The following is a 19,971-nucleotide window of genomic DNA, read 5'->3' on the forward strand; positions in this document are numbered from 1 at the left end:
AACAGATGCAACAGAATGCAGATGTGTGAGTTATTTCCTTTTAAACTTCAACCAGCCTTGGACTGAGGGAAGGAAGATATTGTACAGCATACAGTTGGTTTGGGGGCACAGTCTCAAGTTTGTATAGAGATGCTCTTACCCTGCCTTGCCTAAGATGGTGGAAAAGGCTCTTGAGCCATTCTTGAATAGACCCACTCACAGAAATGTCTCCATTTATCAACTTTTTTGGGTGCCCCAAATCAAGCATTTACCTTCATTAATTCAGGATTCTGTTCGTGAGTCTCAGCACACAGAATAGCAGAATGAAACAAACAGTTGATTAGGATGTGGAGAAGGGAACACTGAGACTTCAGTTTTCAACAGAACATAGATGAGCAATATTCCTCAGGGGTTCTCATAACTTTCAGTTGTGATGTTGCCACCAGGAGCTATCCCAGACAGCAGGCTTTACCACAGGTTTTCTGTGAGGCTTTACCGCGAGTTCAAAGTTGCAAGCAAGCAAACAAACAAAACAGATCCAAAAAGTGGATTTTTTTTTAACCCCGGATATAAATCAGACTGCACTCTATTGCCCGGAAAAAAACCTTGAATTGTGTGTGAAGTGCTCCCTGATAGCTCTCAGGTACTTCAGGGTAAATTTGGCCGATATGTGAACGAACCCTCCATTCCAGAGGAGCTGCAAACTAAAAGCCGGTGTGAAAAACTTCCAGTGAAATTGTTTACACAGAATCATACCAGTAGAATGTTTGAGTTGGAAGGGATCTTGGAGGTCTTTCACTGCTCAGCTCACAAAACATGAATATCACCAGCAATGTTGCTTCTCCAAACTGAAATATATCGTTGTTGCCCAAATTTAGAGCAGAAGTCAGCATTCAGTCTTTAAAGAGGCACTCCAGTTGGAGTTTGTGTGGTGCAGCAACTGGGGACAGCCCAAGCTATTGCTGCACCTGAGGACAGTGGCACACCTAGGCAATCTGGGTGCTCAGAGTGCCCCCACCATGAGGCTCCCGCTGCTGTCATGAGGCCTCTCCCCACTGTTGCAAAGTTCTGCCCCCTCCGCCGCGAGGCTGAACTGCCAATATTCTAGCCTTCACGTATGCAGCTGTTGAACCGGACTGTCTCTGGTGTGCCTGCACAGTTAGAACAGAGTGTCGCAAGCCCATCACAGGCTTGCGACACTCGATTCTAGCTGTGCAGGCATGCCAGAGCACCTCGCAGTTCTCAGAGGCTGCTGAGCCAGACAGTCCGGCTTAGTGGCCGCTCCCACTCTGCCCACCACCATGGGGGTGGGGGAGGCCTGCTCACCTCACCCCCACTCCCTGGGGCCTGCTCACCTCATCCCCACTCCAGCTGCATACATGGAGGCTAGAATATTGGCAGTTCAGCCTCGCAGTGGTGGGTAGGAGGACTCATGGAGGGGCTCATGGTACTAATAGGAGGCCCTTGCAGCCTTGGAGGCCACGGGCCAGGGCCCCAAGCTCCAGGGGTAAGAGTGCCTCTGCCTGAGGAGAGGTGCCAAATGCTGCATCACCTCCGGCTCCTAGTGGGACCAACCTCCTTTCACAGCCAACTCTTGCAAGCTTTGAAAGTTGCATGAGGGAAGCAGGAGTAGGGAAAGTTGCCAGCTACCTTTCCTCATGCTTCTTACAAGCTTTGCAAGGTGTGTGAGCTGAAGAAGGAAGCCGCCTCTATTCTCCCTTTACTCCCTGCAAAACTTGTAAGCATCTGATTGGTCCCAAAGAGCTGCTCTGCTAGCAACAGTGGGGGACATCTTGCCTCTCTGCTGGCACCCCAATAATATGCCACTTGAAGAGACTGCCTCAACTCATCTCAGGAAAGGGCTGCAGCAATTGTTTGATTGCTGTGTCATGTACCCAGGTCACTATGAAAAGTGAACCTGGAGCTTTCCCAGACAGCAGGCTTTACTGTGGGTTTGCTGTGAGTTTGAATTTGCTCGAAAAAACATATGCAGAAAGTTGTTGTTTTTGTTTTTACCCCAGACAAAAATCGGGTTACAGTCTAACGTGCAATGAAGAACCCAAATTGTGCCTGGAGTGCTCCCTGACAGCTCACAGGGACTTTGGGGTAAATCTGACCAATATGTGAACACACACCCTCCATTCCAGAAGAGAAGTGAGCTACAAGCCCCATCTGGAAATGCTCCTGGCTGAGAAATGCAAGTGAATGTCACAACTATGTGAACAGGGCGGATTGTAGAGGTCTTCCTGGGCAATTGGCACAAAGTGGGAGAGACCCTATGATCTGCTCCACACAGATCATCATTCACACGTAACCCTCAACTAGAAGAATTGTCTCACAGAAAAGCAGGCCCCACATTGGCTGTGTGCGAGAATGGCGCCAATTAACAGATAGAGGGAATTTGAAACGTAGTTGAAATAATAATTGCATTTATCCATTTCTTGTTGCTCTCATACAGCTTTTTAAAACTTTGGAACACTTCAGGTCTGAAGGTCTGTATGTAGACAGGCCCTCAGGCCTGGGGGCTGCCCATGAGTGGCTACATCTCCCATAGGAATGCAATATGAAGGAAGCAATGAAAGGAAGGAAGAATAATACAATAGTAATACTTTTCAGTTCAGACTCTTTCTTTTTAAAATAAAAAAGTTAACACATATTGAAAGGTACTTCATTTAAATATACATTAAATTTTTTTTCTTTTTTAAAACAGTGCCTGAAGCTTGTATTATTTATGACAGTTTACTGCCATCCTTGAACTGTATTCCCTTGGAATAGCAATAGGGAGGGTTGGCTTGCACAATAGAGTCCCATCTCTGAGACTGAAAGGAATGGTTTAATGGCTTCCTTCTATTGTCTTATCTCTTGCTATCTTCTCCACCACTAATGGTCTTTGTTAGAAATTTTATTGACACTGTGTTTTTTTTGTTCCCAGAGAACAATAAAATGAATACTGCTTAGCCAATCAGTTTGGACAGTACATATGGAAATCTTTAGGATTGCAAAACTGCTCCAAAGGATATTAGTGTGCTAGTTACTCCCAGCAGAACAAATATTTGGTTTATGATAGAAACCAAATATACAGGATTAGACCAGCTAAAATTACAGCTGGGTGGAAATGCACATAGATTTAGTGGCTTGGGCTCATCAGGCATCAGTCAGATAAAGGGACACTCCTTAAACGCAACTCTACTCCTGACCTGTCCTTTAAAGGAAAAAGAAGTTACCATAGATATTAAGGCTCACATTACACACGATGGGGGAAGACATGTATAGAAATAGTAGTGGGGGGCATTTTAAAGATCAAAATGGTCACATGGGTAAAGAGTGCTAAACCCTTCCCACTGATAACCTATCTCCTATTATATGAGCATAGGAAGGAAGCTGCCTTATACTGAGTCAGAGCATTGGTCCATCAAGCTCAGTAATGCCTGCACTGACCAGTAATGGCTCTCCAACATTTCAGGTAAGAAACTTTCCCAGCCATACCTTGAGATGCTATTAGGGATTGCACCTGGGACACTCTATATTTAAAGCAGAAGCCCTTCCACTGAGATATGGCTCCATTGCCATAAGAAGTTGCCTTATACTGAGTCAGACCATTAGACCATCTAGATCAGTATTATCTGAACTGACTGGTAGCAGCTCTCCAAGGTTTCAGGCAAGAGTCTTTCCCAGCCGTAACTGGAGATGCCAGGAATTGAACCTGGGACCTTCTGTATACAAAGCAGATGCTCTACCACTGAGCTACAGTCCCAACTACATCTTCAGCCTCTTGATGTCACTTTTCTTCCAGCTGAACTCTGAGCCCAGAAGTGAATCTTGCTAGGAGAAAAGTAAATGCTTGGGACAAGATGATGTAAGTAGGTCAGCTGTGTATGTACATGTGTGTATGTGCATGTGCATCACCCGCCCCCACCCATGCACCTCTTTTGCTCCAAAATTGGATCCCAGTCTCACTTTGAGGCAGTTGTGGGTTTAACAAACAGATCTACAGCATACAAAATCTGTAGTTTGAACCTAGGGGTCCTCAGTGTATGTCAAAAAAGAGATATTACTCTGAATAGGACACTTTATATAATATGGACGGAGTTGAATAATTACCAAGTTTTTGTTATAGTAATTTGGAAAGCAAAGGTAAAACATAAGAACAGCCCTAGTGGATCAGGCCCAAGTCCTATCTGGTCCAGTATCCTGTTTCATACAGTGATTCCTCTGGGAAGACCACAGGCAAGAGATTAAGGCATGGCCCCTCTCCTGCTATTGCTCCCCTACAACTGATATTTAGAGGCATCCTGCCTGAGTCTGCAGTTAGCCTACAGCCATCAAGGCGAATAGCCATTAATAGACCTGTCCTCTATGAATTTGTCTAAGCCCCTTTTAAAACCATCCAAGCTTGTGACCATCACCACATCCCATGGCAGACAATTCCATAGATCAGTTAAGCACTGTGTGAGAAAATACTTCCTTTTGTCAGTCCTAAATTTCCTGGCAATCTGTTTCATGGGATGATCCCTGGTTCTAGTGTTGTGAAAGGGGGAGAAAAATTTATCTCTTTCCACTCTCTCCACACCATGCATAATTGTGTAGACCTCTATCATGTCACACCTTAGTTACCTTTTTCTAAACCAAAAAGCCCCAGAAGTTGTAGCCTTGCCTCATAAGGAAGGTGCCCTAGACCAGGGATTCTCAATGTTGTGTCTCCAGATGTTATTGGACTTCAACTCCCATAATCCCCAGCCCCAGTAGCTTTTGGTTCGGTATTATGGGAGTTTAAGTCCAATAACATCTGGGGACCCCAACACTGAGAATCCCTGCTCTAGACCCCTGATAATCTTAGCTGCCCTCTTCTGCACCTTTTCCAGTTCTGCAATGCCCCTTTTGAGATATGGTGTGCATATGTACACTGTACTCCAAACGTGGCTGCACCATAGATTTGTATAAGAGCATCATGATATTAGCATTGTTATCTTCAATCCCCTTTCTAATGATCCGAGCATGGAATTTGCCTTTTTCATAGCTGCTGCACTCTGTCAGAGTTGACACTTTCAATTAGTTGTCCAACACAACTCCAATATCCCTTTCCTGGTCAGTCACTGACAGCTCAGACTCCATCAGTGTATATGTAAAGTTGGGTTTGTTTGTTTGTTTGCCCCAATGTGCCTCACTTTATACTCACTTACACTGAACCACATTTGCCATTTTGTCACCCATTCACCCAGTTTGGAGAGATCCTTTTGGAGTGCCTCACAATCTGTTTTGGATTTTAAGTATCCTAAATAGTTTAATGTCATCTGTAAATTGGGCCACCTCGCTGCTTACCTCGATTTCTAGGTCATTTATTAACAAGTTACAGATGTCTTGTCCCTAGGGCACTCTACTTCTTACTTTCCCCCATCTAGAGAACTGTCAGTTTATTCTTACCCTCTGTTTCCTGTGCTTCAACCAGTTTCCAATCTATGCATGAACTTCTCCCCTTATCCTATGACTGCTAATTTACTCAAGCACCTTTGAGGAGGAACTCTGTCAAAAGCCTTTTGGAAGTCCAGTCTATTATATCAACCGGATCACCTTTATCCACATGCCAATGTTTAAAACAACTTAAATGAAGTTATCTGCCCCCTGTGATTTCTCTTTGCTGACTTCTGTGGCAAATCCTGTGGTTTCCTTTCATCCAGAACTAAGGAAATAGATGAGATGCTACAGGCTCCTGTGTTTGTTTTTAAGATGGCCCAATGATATCCTCAGTAAACACAAAATACTGATGGCCTCCTAGTGATCCACAGATACAATGGCAATAATCAATTGCTCAATTTAAACCAGGTATCCTGTGGGGAACAAGCAATGTGCAAAAAAGAGATGCACATATTTATATACACAGTGCCCATATGGTGGGCAGGCATGTGTCAGAGAAAAGCAAGTGGCTGCAGGTCCCTGGCAACATTCCTACTAAACATTTGGAAACATATTTCCCCTTTCCACATTCTGTGTTCCTTGGAGAGAACACTAGTGTAAACATGCCTGCTGCCATAAAGACACCTGCTTCCAATAAGTGTGAATTGGCTCTAACTTCCTAGTGTTTGTGGATAAGGATTTGAAGAAATGAGTCAATATCTGAAATGAGGAAGAGTCTTCTTCTATGTACTCCTAATGGAGTAACCTGTTCTTCCAAGAACTGGTTGTTCATAGAAAGTGCACAGCAGGATTTGAAGACTAGATCTGAATATACAGCTTCTTCAGAACCACCTTAAGTGGTGCAGTGGGGAAATGCTTGACTAACAAGCAGAAGGTTGCAGGTTCAAATCCCCGCTGCTACTATATTGGGCAGCAGCGATATAGGAAGATGCTGAAAGGCATCATCTCATACTGCACGGGAGGAGGCAATGGTAAACCCCTCCTGTATTATACCAAAGAAAACCACAGGGCTCTGTGGGTGCCAGAAGTCGAAAACGACTTGACGGTACACTTTACCTATACCATGAACAGGAGACAAAACAAAGAGAGAGAGAGATTGGGGACCCTCAGATGCCTTACTGTTATCTTTAATAAGCCCAACATGTTTTGAGTGAAATGCTTTTTCAAGAGTACTTACAAAGCTTAACAAAACATTTTAAAAATATTGTCTTCTTTTCATGAATAGGCTTGGCAAAAATTAATCCTGGGGTTAGGCATCTTAAAGTTAGAGTAAATCCTACAAGTTTCATTTCAAAATTAAGCTTTGTTCAGGCACAATTGTTCATAGTTAAGGTCTGGGACTACAAGTGGAAGTGTTCTTACTGCTGTAGCTAGATGGTTACTTCTTTTAGTTTTCCCTAGAAAATTTACCTTCAGGCGTTCCATGGAATTCAGTACTGATAGGTTCCTTAGCTGGAAATTCCATATTGACAGTTCCATAGCAAGTGATGACATCTCAAAGGAACTGACATTAAAAAGAGGACAATGTGACCACTGAGCTTGTTGATCAGACAGAGGAAGAAACCTACACACAGTTCAGCAGAGAGAGTCACATCACAGCTCATAATCCTCTTAGCCTGGGAAGTCAATGACACAGGACAGCCAATCTTGTGCTACTGGTTCCCAGATCTGGTGCCTTTGTTCAGTCTGGGCAACTTGTTGTCAAGGGAGAGCACCAGATTCTACTAGCCTCAATTTTCTGTTCGTCTGCTCACTTTCTTAAAGTACTCACTTGCCTTTGGGCCCGAGCATCTGAAAGTTGCTGCCTTTTTAACTAGCTTTTGTTCCTTTCACAGCAGTTCCTAGCTTTTGTTCCTTTCACGGACATTAGTTGGTTATGATGCCTATATTCATGCTGTGAACACTTTAACCTGCTGATTTCTGCACATCAAACTATTATGAAAGGCACAAGAGCAGGTCAGGCCATTTATTCTGGCCAGCTCAGCCTCAACAGACTACTGATCATAAAGATAGGAGTTAACAACTGTCGAATGTACCAAACTGAGCAGATGGGAAACAAAAGCAGACAAACAGCTGTAAGCCATCATTTTCCTGTTGTATGCCTGGCAGCTCAACTTGTGGTATGGGTTCTAACCATGGTTTAACCCAGTCATATGCCCCATTTGCATGTAACATGGAAACAAGGGTCCAATTGACCTATTGTGCCACCCTCCCTGCTACATTTACCTGTCCGTGTTCAGAAAAAAGGACAGGAACCGAACTGCAGTCAGGGAGACTGTAGAGAGAAGAGAAGAATGGCTGTGTGGACTTCCTTCCATCATGAAAGACAGCCCCAATAGACAATCCCAGCCAAAGAGAGGGAGGAGCTTCCTCTCTCAACTCTGGTTACAGCCAACACAGCCTACAGTTCAGCATTGAGATGTAACACTGGCAGCTGTAAACCTCAGGTAGGGGCAGTGAAACTGACTAAATTCTGAAGTTTCAAACTGGAGTTTGGAAAGGGAAATCTCAGGTCGCTTTTCTGATGGACCAGGGTTTCACAAATTCAGACGTACAGAGAAATTTTAACTCTGGTTTCCCGTTATGTATGAATGGGGCCAGAGTTTCAAAGACTGTGACGTTGGTATTGATGAGGATTGATTTTATAGCTTTTGAATGCCCCTGTTTTCAATTAGCATTTCTCAGTCCAGATTCTTATTGACATAAATATAAACCTATGTTCTCAGATCAAAAAGAACATTACAGGCTTAAAGAGAAGGGCCTTAGAAGATATTACTAGCATGATGGCTGCAACTGATAATGGGGTGTGTGTGCATGCATGTACGCACAGGTGTGCTTTGCCTACACACTGTGTACTTGGACTGGAATGTTCTCTCACCTTAAGGACTTTGAGGAAATAATGTTGTTCTTTCAACACAGACTAGTGCTATAGCACAAAGTGTGCCAGGGCTGCTAAGAGGAAACATCAGTCCCAAAGCAAACATGAGTGTCATTTGTCTTCCTCAATTTTGTCACTGACTAGCACAGTGTACCTAGCATCTTAAATGACTCTGGCCTGCTCCCAGCCATTTGGGTATTTCTCCCTACTTCGTCAACTTAGCTTGTCAACCATTGATGGTAACCACTTCATGAAGAAGACGTAGTAGTAGTCATAGTAGTAGTCATTGTTGTTGTCATCAGAGGCTCTCTTACCCCTGGACTTCAGGGACAAAGTCCAGGGCCCCCACATCCTCTTTAGTCTGTTTGGGTGGTGTGGTTTGTGCCCTCAGGAACCCATGTGTTAAAAAATGATGCTTAACTAGCAGCAGGGCCCCCTCCAAAGGCCTTTGGGTCCAGGCTCCAAAATTACCTAGGTGCACCTCTGGTCATCATCAATTGTTTTTCAGAACACCCATTTTCCCTACCTCAATTTGGGTCATCTTGGTTATTGGTATGATGGATCTCTGAACCCCCAGGTTCCATAACTTGTACACCTTTGAGCCAGTCCCTGTCCTAAACCACTAAGGCTACCCTATAGTTCTACAATTCGTTGATTTCCAGTCTTTCTAATGTTTTGGCTTGTCACTGTGGTTAGCCTGTGACAAGTACCATACCTGTATACAGGCAGGCTGCTGTAGACAAATGCATTCCTTGCCTGCATCTTTTGACAATCCGATGGATGGTGTTTGTTTGCTTATTTGTTTGTTTAGGAAATAGGGACAACTTGTCCCAGAAATGCATACCCTCCAACATTTTGCAGGTGAATTTAAGGACATGCTGGTAGCAACCCAGTTTTCATACCAAAGGCTGAGTGTCCTCCCTCCCTCCCTCCACATCACGATTACACATTGCTGAAGGTTCGAATTGACCTCCCAGCTATTTACTGTATTCATTTTCTCTGCAATAGCTTCTCCTCGTTGACTTAGAAGCTAAAAGGTCATTTGTTCTTTTGATCCAAGATATCTTTAAAATGTTATTGTCATACAAGGTATTATCAATGGTTCAAAATGTTGGAAGTGAAGGACTCTGTGCTGTTTCATATCTCAATGACAGAAGGGGACAGACTAGTGAGTCAGAGGGCTAGAATGGTCAAGACATTGGTCATCCCTTCTCTACTGCTCTGACACGATCCCTTTGATATGTAGATTGCTACTTTCAGAGACTTCCTTCCTTCCTTCCTGCTACTTCCTCTTCCTTTTCCCTTTCTTCTCCCTTGCAACACTCACGCTCCTCTCTCTCTGCACCATGCGTGCAGAGATGCAGAAACCATCTCTGCACGCATCCAGCTAGCTAGATTAGAGATCCTGTCTCTCCACTTTACTATCTAGAATGGAGTTCACCAATAAAGACTCCTTATATTGATTTGAAACTATGAACTGGCTCCAAAATTCTTTTACTCTCAGCATACACACATGCCTAGGCAGACTCCACTGTGTTTTGCCTCTGTGCACTCTGCTGGAATAGAAGGGTATCTCTTACCAGAGAGAATTCCCAACACAAAATATATATCCACTGCTCCAGTGGGCCAACTGCACTATGCATGATATTTTAGTGGAACTTCAAGCATGTGTGCTGGGCACTGGAGAAGATGAGCCCATCCCATCACCAACATGCATGCACAGATTCAAGTTCCAGAGACTGGGAGGGAGTGCAACCCTGAAGGATCACAACTCTAGCACCTTATACATACAGAATTTTAACAAGGCCTCTCCAAAGAGCAAACATATAGACAATACAGAAGCAGTGCCTTATCAGGAATTGATAACAAAAACAAAGAAAAACTGTCTGTCTCTGGTAAATAAGGAGAGTTAGAGAATATAGAAATGCATTTGTTTAAAAGGAAGAGGAACAGGGTGTTCTCAGTCTGTCTGCTGCTTGTATCCTGGAGTGTAATCTGCTATTGTCAGACATATTCCCACAGATCTTCACTTTTATTGCTCTGCTGGGGCTACCTGGATGTGGGAAATTGGAATAAATACTTGAAGAGGATGTCTTTAGCTAGTATTTCCAGCCAAATTGATACAAGTCCAAGATTTAATACTTCCTCTCTTTCCACTAACCACATGTTATTACGAATAACATGTTTTCAGGAAATCAGAAACCACTACAAATATATTATACTTTGCACTTGTACCTCACTGTTTGATGTGGGAATCAAAAAGCACCCGAAGGCTCATAATATCCCATTGTGATTGCAAAGATTATCTCCATTTGACAAATAGGGAAACTGAAGTGTAAAAAGGCTTAATGCACATATTCTGTGCTTTGGAGTACTGACATGGGACACCTATCCTATGACTTGGGTAGAGCCCAGCTTCAAGGATGTCACCATTCCTCTGAGGACCCTGGGCAGTGCCCAATTGTGCAGACCCCTGACACTAGCCCTGCAAAAATATGTCACAAGTTTGTATTGGGACATGATGTTCAGACACTGAGGATGTGCAAGCCCTGTTGCAGTGATCCCTACTGGAGAGTGGGGGATGGCTGAGACGCCCCTTATGGCAGCTCAAAATACTGGGGAAACTACAAAGAAGATATGTTTCCCCAGTTGCTGTGCCTTCAGATATAGAGTAGAGGGGAAGAGGTAAAATCATCCTTGTCGTTGTCATCATTGTCATCGTCTCTTGTTTTCTGACTTGGAGCAGAAGAAAGGAGCAGCCTCCTCATCAGCTGCTTTCTTCCCACTTATGGAATTGGGGGTGTATACATGGGCTCAATGGCTCTTCCAAGTCCTGCAGTACTTTCAGATCTTGTACAGCGCTCGGCTCAACGGAGGTGTGGCTAGTCTTGATATTTGCAGATGGCCCCAAATGGGACTTCCTTGGTTTCTCTCCCTCATTCTATCTACCATTTCCAGCCTCCAGCAAGCTGAATGACAAAGCAATGATGGTCAGATGGCAGGGCAGAACCCTGACAATATGAACATAGCTAAGAGGATAATAAGATTATGCTGTGGATTGTTTCCATTCAATAGACTATGGAAGAGATTTCAAAAAGCATAATTGTATGCTATGCAAAATGGAAGAGAAGAGTAGTCAAAGTGGTTGACCAATAGACCATGGGGCATATAAACTGTTAAGAGGACTATTGTACAACATATGCAGTGCATCAAGAAACATGCATCAAAGCACATGGGAATCTTTGTCTTTTTCAGAGTATTTACGGCATGTTATAAAAATGCCCTGCACACATGCTGTATTTTGAAACTATTTTAAATGTCAAATCTCAGAAGTCTTGCCTGTATAGTGTATGAACAGAGTGCCTGCTTGTATTATAGCCCCCAGGCATTGTAAACAGCTTTACTGTACATACAGAGCACTGTTCATTCTGGTTTTTACAGTATTTCCACCTGTGCAGAATGACCTGTAATGTCTCCAAACATAAATTTATGTTCATAACCTAAGAGTAAGCATGAATTAGCCTGTTATTGGGGGTCATATTCCACATGTGGGGACAGGTAAATTGGACATTTCCAGATTTGAATATTTAATTAAAATGTGCAACTGCTGAGAAATTAGTTTGAGAGTTGATGCAGATTAGCTGAAAGTAAGGCTGCAGTCCTTTGCATGCTTTCTTGGCAATAGGGCTTACTTCGGGGCATATCTTAATTTGTGCCAGGGCTCAGGCCCAGCTTCTCTTTTGAATGCCCCATCTTAACCTTGGCACATATGAAGCAACAATAAATAAAAATGCCCTTGAGCAGGTGCAGAGTGTATTCCTTCAATATGATTAACTATAGATAGTTTCCACACATCAGGGTCTTGTTGACGAGGCTTGTGTTCAAAGAGACTTGAGTTCTAGCGTATCTTTTTCTAGAAATTAAGCACTACTTCTGAGTAAGAATGCAGAGCCAAACTCTGAGTCTGGACATTGGTTGTTTCATTAAAATTCAACTTTCTGTATAGCGAATACACCTGAGACCAAGCAAGCTGAGCTACCATTTACCTCTTGGCAATACATTCAGACCTCATGATAAGCTTTAAATAAAGTTCACTTGTCTGGCATATAGTCTCCTAATAGGAAGAAACAAACAAAGCAAAGCATTAATAGGCCTGGATTTCATCTCTAAACAGAGTACACGCTCCATAGTGAAATCTAGCATACCACTAGGGAGGTCAGAAAGGAGGGAAACATTTATGTTGTGATCATATTGGAACATGATATTAAGCCCATCTGGAGGAGCTATGTCAAAGGTGCTGTCATGTGGCAGAGAACAATTTCAAAGGATGCCATTCTTCGGGGGTATATACAGTTGAAGAACCAGGAGGTGATATTTAGAACCAGATGTCTGGGTCGTTCTCAGTCTGACTTAGAAAAATCCTTTTTATTTTCAAAGGAGGCCTCTCAAGAGACTCTCACATACACACATCATGAGGCACATTTTGTCTTTAGAAAAGTAACAGCTTGTCCCCTTCACACTGGACTAGACATGTGAGGAAATGGGGTGTACATTAAACACATTCTTGCCACATTCATATATGGACTGGGGGTAGAGTGGGGTCTACTCTTTAAACAATTATTATTATTGCTGTTGTTATTTAAAATATTTATACCCTGTGCACTACTGCTCGGGGCAGCTTACAACGTTAATAATATACAACAGAGAACAATTTAAAAATTAATAAAATTTAAAAAGTTAAGAGACCAGGCTTAAACCACAATTAAAATGATGAATTTGAGAAATTTTGAAATTGAAAGATATCAATAAAAAGTTAAACACTAAGAAATCTTTCAGATAGAGGCAGTGGATAAAATATTAAAAGCCTGTCTAAAAAGATGTGTCTTCAGTTTCTTAAAAACACTGAGGGAGGGATCATGGTGAAGCTCTTCTGGGAGGGCGTTCCAAAGCCCAGGGGCCACAACCAACTGGATCTGTGCTAGTGGCAGGCCATGAGCAGGGTCTCCTGAAATGCTGAATGGAGGGCCCTAGCAGGTTCATATTGGTGAATGGGATCCAACAGGTACCCTGGCCCCAAGACATGTAGGGATTTAAAGGCCAAGACCAGCACCTTGAATCTAGCCTTGAAGCGGACCAGTAACTAGTGAAGCTGCCACAGATGAGCGTTAACACTCATAAAGCGATTTGCACCCATGAGCATCCTTGCAACAGTATTCTGAACCAGCTGAAGCTTCCAAACCGTCTTCAAGGACAGCCCCACATAAAGTGCATTGCAGTCGTCCAACAAGGAGTGCACAAGGGAAGAGAGTGGAACCTACTCCTCCCCTCCACTACCTCACTGCACACTAGGGTTGTGCATGGAACTGGCTGTTCCGGTTCAGTTCGAATCCGGACCAGACTCGAACTGATCTGAGTCAGTTTGGTCCAGCACTCCCTCAAGCCCCCCATTTTGGTTCGGTCCGGGGGGTTCATGACCCAGGCCATGCAGAGGTCAATTGCGCAGGTGCGGCGGATTCCAAAATGGCCACGGTGCCAGAGGGGAAGGCCTGAACGGGCTGAAGGCCTGAACGGGCTGAAGAGCCTCCCTTAATGCCCATGGGCATTAAGGAAGTGGGGAGGGGAAACCTCCGTGGACACCCCCCCCACACACACACACTGCCTCCAACAACTCCCCCGAAGAGGGTAAGTAAAAAATATTTTTTTTTAAAAAAAAAAAGTCCACGAAGCCCCCAAACAGTCAGGGGGTGTTTAGTCCAGGGTCAGATTGAACAGGGGATGGTTCGGTTCGACACTGAATGGTCAAACCAAACTGGTTCAATGTCAAACACATTTGACGTCGAACCTGTTTGCACATCCCTACTGCACACTGTAGCTATAAGCAATTTTCTCCCTGCATGACTCACTTTCAGTATTAAGGTAAAGTGTGCCGTCGAGTCGGTGTTGACTCCTGGTGACCACAGAGCCCTGTGGTTGTCTATGGTAAAATACAGGAGGGGTATACCATTGCCTCCTTCCGCACAGTATGAGATGATGCCTTTCAGCATCTTCATAAAGTTGTTATTTGATAAAACCAGTGGCATTTTTTTTCTTTGAAGTGAGTTATTGTCCAATGTATGGAACAACCACATGAAAGTTGGTACCATGCTGTGTTCTTACTTCTCTTTCTTGTAGCCCCTCTCTGTGGTACAACATACACATCTAGGATTCCTAGGCGTATATCCTACTTATCCTACTAAAATTATGCTATCATTGTCACTGTTTTGAAGAAACCAGCTTGGATAGGGAAGAAACACATAAAGATCCACTAGGAGGTATTTTTCTAGGATTACTGTGAATGTCTTTGCAGGGCTTGGCTGTATTGTAGCAACAAAGGTGCTTCACTGCTACCAGATTTTTTGCCAGCAGAATTAACAGATCAGTGCTTTGAAAGGTCTGAAGATTATGTAAAGCTGAAGGAAGGAAGATAGGACAGCTTTGATAAAAGAAGGGGGGAAGGGGGGGTTCCCATAAAGAAGGCATTTGAGAGATAGAAGCAAAACACAGTTACTTACTGTTTGAACTTGACCCCACTGTGCCTTGAACTGGTAATCTCAGAGATATTTAGGGACACTTTAGCCTGTACATTTTAGCCATTCAGCATTTCATCACCACTGCCTACTAAAGGAGGAAACTGTGGAGAGACTAGACAAGGACATCTCCTTACACCAACAAGGCAGAGCAAGGTCAGCTAACACTCCATGAACCCTACAAGCATTGCCAAGTCATGCTCCCTTTCTAATCCGAGCAACTAGGTCTGCGCACCCCGGCTGCAGACTGCTTTGTGGGAAGTCATTTTCCTACAAACTCTGTATTGTTAGGTTTGCCACCAAAGAGCTTTTGAACTGCCTAATCAGGTTCTATTTTTCTATTGACATGACCTGTTGTTTTAGCTCAGCAAAAGGGAATTAAAAATCTGTACAAGAATAAATATGGTTGCCACATCTGCACTCAGATAGCAACATCCTTTAAAAGCTATGAGGTATTGAAAGAGAATACAACTGATCAACTTCATTCCTTGCCCTTTTTCTCCATGAACTCCTTGCCTTTCTCTGTCTGTATGATGAAGGGTGGGGGTTCCCAACAGGGGTTACTTGAAGGGCTCCCACGGAATACCCAGAGCCCTCCTGCCTTGCACCCTGCAGCTGTGCTGTTTCCCATCTAAGGATTCCCGGCTTGAAGCCAACAAGTCCTCAGTAGAGATGTGCAAATCAATCTGAGTAGAATTGATTCAAGCTGAAATCAGGGTGATTCAAGTGATTCAAACTTGAATCGAATCACCCCTAAAATAAAAGGCCTGATTTGAATTTGAATCAAATCAGCCCTGATTTCAGCTCGAATCAATGTGTGTGGTGAGCACCATTTGGGAAGGTTGTTTTCCCCCTTCCTGATTGCCAGTGGCACTTGCCGCTTGAATGGTGCTCACCACTCAAATTGGTTTGAACTCAAATCAATTTGGGAGATTTGAGTGGCAAGTGCCATTCTGGAGGCTGTTTTCCCCTTGCTGGTTGGTTTACTGGCACTAGCTTCTGAATGGCTTGAGATCTCCTTGCTTCTTGTTTGGCTTGTTATCAGTCAAATCAAGTGTTGTCAGGGACAACTGTCGGGCAACTTGCATTGGCTGGGGAGAGGGAGCAGGGAGGGTGGAGGCAAAAAGAGGGATTTTCAAAATGTATTTAAGGGGCTGCTAATGGAGGCACACACAGAGCCATTTGTGCTCAGAAGAGAAGGGTCATCAGAGAGACAAACTGCACCAGCAGAAGCACAGAGTGCAGAGATTGGTGATGGTGATCTGGGCCTGCCTGCCTGCTTTTTAATTTGCAGTTGCTTTTATTTTCTTTTTCTAATTTTGGAAAATTGTACCAGAAGCCCCCAGTGTCTTTAACTGGGTGCTGCTTTGGATTTTATTTTATTTGGATTTCTTCTTATTCTTGCTTGTAGCCAGCTCTCTGTGAGTTTAGTAACTGGGATGCTGTGCTTTTTTATTTTTTTATTTTTCAGCCCTGTCAATTTTGCTGCTGCTGTCTGTGTCTGGTGGATTAATTTTTGGTTTTTGTAGGCTGGTGTTTTCTGGTGGTGTCCAGCCTGTTAGGCTCACTCTGTTTCCCTTTTTGGGGGTTTTGTTTGTTTGTTTTGATTGTTTGGGAGGGTGGGTGCCCACCTGCTGGTACCTACCTCCCCTACCCCTCAGATGTTGAGTCCTGATGTCTGCCTGTCCCAGAGTGCCTCTGAGAGCAACATCTGGCAGACTCCAGCTGTAGACACTGGAATGGAAGCCCCCTGCAGAAGACACCAGAAGGTGAGAGGCTCCCCCCCCCCCGCCGGTCTGGTTATTAGAACTTATAGTTCTTTAAATAGGGCATAGTTTGGGGTGGGTAGTAGCAGGACTGAAGGACAGGAGGTAGGGTGCGCATGAAACCGGTGTGCCCAGTTTTGTTTGAGTTCTAATTGGACTCAAACAGAACCAAGCATGTTTGGTTTTGCCACCCTGAACAGACTCCCTGGTTTGGCTCAAATCTGAGCTGGTCCAGAGGTTCTAATGGATTTTTTTTTAAAAAAAAGAAATAAACTCACCACCTCCATGGGGTGCTGCCACAGCCGCAGGGAGTGTGTCTCTGGTGGTTCCCTCTCCCCCATCAGCCTCCACCAGTCTTCAATCAGCCCTGTCACACAGATGGCCAGTGCGCATGTGTGGCAGCCTCCAAAATGGCTACCACCAGTGCAAAGAGGCCCAGAATGGGCTGAAAATGGACTAAAATGGCCCAAATCGGGCTGATTAAAGACTGGGGGAAGGCTAGTGGGGAGGTGGAACCGCAAGAGATGCCTCTGTGGCCATACATGGTTTTTTGTTAGAAACCCCAGACTGGTCGGAGGTGGGTAGACATGTTTCAGCTTGAGTTCGAGTGGAACCAGGTTCAGCTCAAGGACAAGCCGGGGGTGAGCCCTCAAGCCAGCCAAGTTTGATGGTGAAACAGTTGGAGCTCAAGCCAGTTTGCACATTCCTAACAGGATGAGTGGGCTTGGATTAGACAGGCCACAGTAATCCCCTGGGCCCACTCCCCTTAAAAGTGCTTCTTCTTCCCGCTACCCACAAGGGTTAGGGCTTACATTTTTTTAAAAACCCCAAGATGTCCAGGAGGTTGCAAAGCAGAACCAGGAGCAGAGAGGCAGGCCGTGGGAGGGTGTTGCTGCTCATCATGGTGGGCAGAAGCTAGAGAGGCCTACTCCCCAAGTTGTCCCCATTGATTAATGGCAAGGCATCTGCCCCTGCTCTCAAGTAGGGGGAGTTGCTTGCACAGTGGGTGCAGTTGGTGGACAAGTGGTCTGCTTGCCCAGAGCCTTATCACATCATCCAAGCCATTGGGGAGACGATCACTTTGGACAAAGAGCCATTCCATGTGGTGGTGAATGCTGACTTCCAGCAGCTGCTCTGATTGCTTGTTCCCAGCTACAACATCTCCTTCAGCAGGCAGCTTGTGACCTCCCTGTACCAGGTGTTCAGGGAGGCACACAGCAGCCCCTGACACAAATGTGTACTTCACTGCAGCTCTGTGGACCAGCCACAGTGGGAGGCACACTGCTTTCCTGTCCCTTATGGCACACTGGTGGGGGCAGGAAAGCAAGGGGACATCTGCTGTTGGCGATATGGCCAGCCCCTCCCATGCAGCAAAGCACAGAGGGGCTGTGCTACATGTGCAGGTGCTGAACACTGACCACACAGCAGATGAGATGTTGACAGCCATTGGTGGGGATTTGGCTGTCTGGATAGTCAAACTTTTGCCCGGGGTTCATGGCCACCGACAATGCTACTAACATAACTAAGGCAGCCAAGCAGGATCAGTTTGTGCCCATCCATTGTGTGGTGCACGCTCTGAGCCTGGTTGTGTGGGATGTTCTTGGCCCTTCCGGGGCTGCGGCCAGGTGAGACACCGCCACTGCAAATGCTGGATGCCATCCAGCTGCTGCCATGGCTGCTCTTGTGGAGAGGTGCTGCAAGATAGCTTACTTCCACTGGGGCAAAAAGGGTAGGAGGATGCTCAGGGAGAGGCAGCTTAAGCTCCACCTACTTAAACACCTGATCCCTCAGGATGTTTCGACCTGATGGATCTCTACTTTTTTTTGCTCTGGCACCTGCAGGAGCAAGAGGCAGTCATCCATACCCTCGCAAAGAAGCATAGCTTGGAAGTGTATAACCGATTCCAGACAGGAATGTGCGTTCCTTTCCAAGGTTGTCTCATACCATTCTTTGTTGCCATGAACAGCTTGTGTGCTGAGACAGTGATGCTAAGCCAGGTTTTTGGCCGCCAATGTTCTCGAAAAGATGATGGATGGGCTCAAGACCATGCTGACCACTGGGGAAGCAATTGCCTTGGCAGGTCAGCAGAGGACTGGAGTGCTGGATTGACTCAGCAACCCCTTGGGTGCATTGGCAGTGCATGTTTTGACCTGCCTATGTGGCCCAAGGATGAAGGGCAAAGCGGCCACCCCTGCCCAGCTGCCCAGGTGGAGGACACTCCTGGTTCAGGTGATTAGGTAAGCAGAGGAGAGGAACCTGGGGTGCAACGAGGAGGCGGGTGCTGGAGCACCTACTGCTAGAGCCCAGTCCAAAAGTGTGGTGTCCCTGGCAGGGCCAAGTTAGCTGATGGTTCCGCATCCACGTCCCACCTGGTGGTTCATGAAGGGGTTCCTTGGAGACTTTCCAGGGGTATGGGAGGAGCCCACTGAGCCCTGCAGCAGTGCTGAGCAGTCTGTGCTGCAATGCCTACAGGAGCCGGTGGGAGGCTGGGAGACGGAGCTGATCCAGTTTTGGGCAAAGCGTCGCCAAGTCTGGCCAGATTTGCTGGCAGTTGCCAGATGGTTCCTCTCCTACCCGCCAACCAGCATCAAGAGTGAGAAAGTGTTCTCCATGGATGGAGATGTGGCGACACCCCATCAAACATGCATGGATGCTGACATGGTAGAGAGCCTGGTCTTCCTGAAGTCCAACTTCTCCTGCTTGGATATCCCAAGCTGGCCATGGAGGGCACCCTGGCCAACCCCAAACCCAGAGGTTTCACAGTCTGCCTGTTAGTGTAGCTGACACATGCAGACAGGCACACATGCCACCACCATGGCCGATGATAAGATGATGGACTGGTGCCCTTATCCATGTGTCAGGCTGGCAGCCAGGGCCCAGCACCAGTCTGAGGCCATGGTGTTATCTAGATGCAGGCAGGAATGCAAGCTGGAGATTAGAAGAAGAGAAGAAAGAAGACTTCTTCTCATGATAAACTTATTTCTTGTCAGCAGTGGTGCATTTCTTGGACAGGCCATGACTCTCTCTGTGGTAGACAGGATGGAAGGAAAGAAGGAAGATTTGATTCTGTGGTTTTCAGTATGCTTGCTTTGTTATTGCTTGCTGTTAACTCTCTGCTTTTGCTGGATCTCAGATTGACAAAGGCAGAACTTGGGCGCCTGCCTGTCATTCATTCTCTCATATATATATATATATATATATATATATATATATATATATATATATATATATAAATTATCTAAGGCATAAATATGGCTAATCCCGTGCATGGCAGCTCTCGCAAGAATTCATGAGCAGAAGCACCTGACTGGGCAGTGGGGATTCCATATGCAGATAGGGAGGAGGAGCCTGTGGCTCCTCCACCATGGTG

The 19,971-nt window shown here is 45.2% G+C and overlaps 1 long non-coding RNA gene and 1 other non-coding gene across 2 annotated transcripts in view; one reads left to right on the forward strand and one right to left on the reverse strand.

The window, feature by feature from the left end:
- Nucleotides 1-19,971, forward strand: part of LOC128324618 (uncharacterized) — an 88,442-nt gene that overhangs the window by 48,797 nt on the left and 19,674 nt on the right. The gene's annotated exons all lie outside the window — the stretch shown is intronic.
- TRNAT-UGU (transfer RNA threonine (anticodon UGU)) lies at nucleotides 3,662-3,733 on the reverse strand. Its single transcript has one exon. It is a non-coding gene; the product is annotated as a tRNA-Thr (tRNA).

This window comes from Hemicordylus capensis, chromosome 4, assembly GCF_027244095.1.
Source record: "Hemicordylus capensis ecotype Gifberg chromosome 4, rHemCap1.1.pri, whole genome shotgun sequence".
NCBI lineage: Eukaryota > Metazoa > Chordata > Lepidosauria > Squamata > Cordylidae > Hemicordylus > Hemicordylus capensis.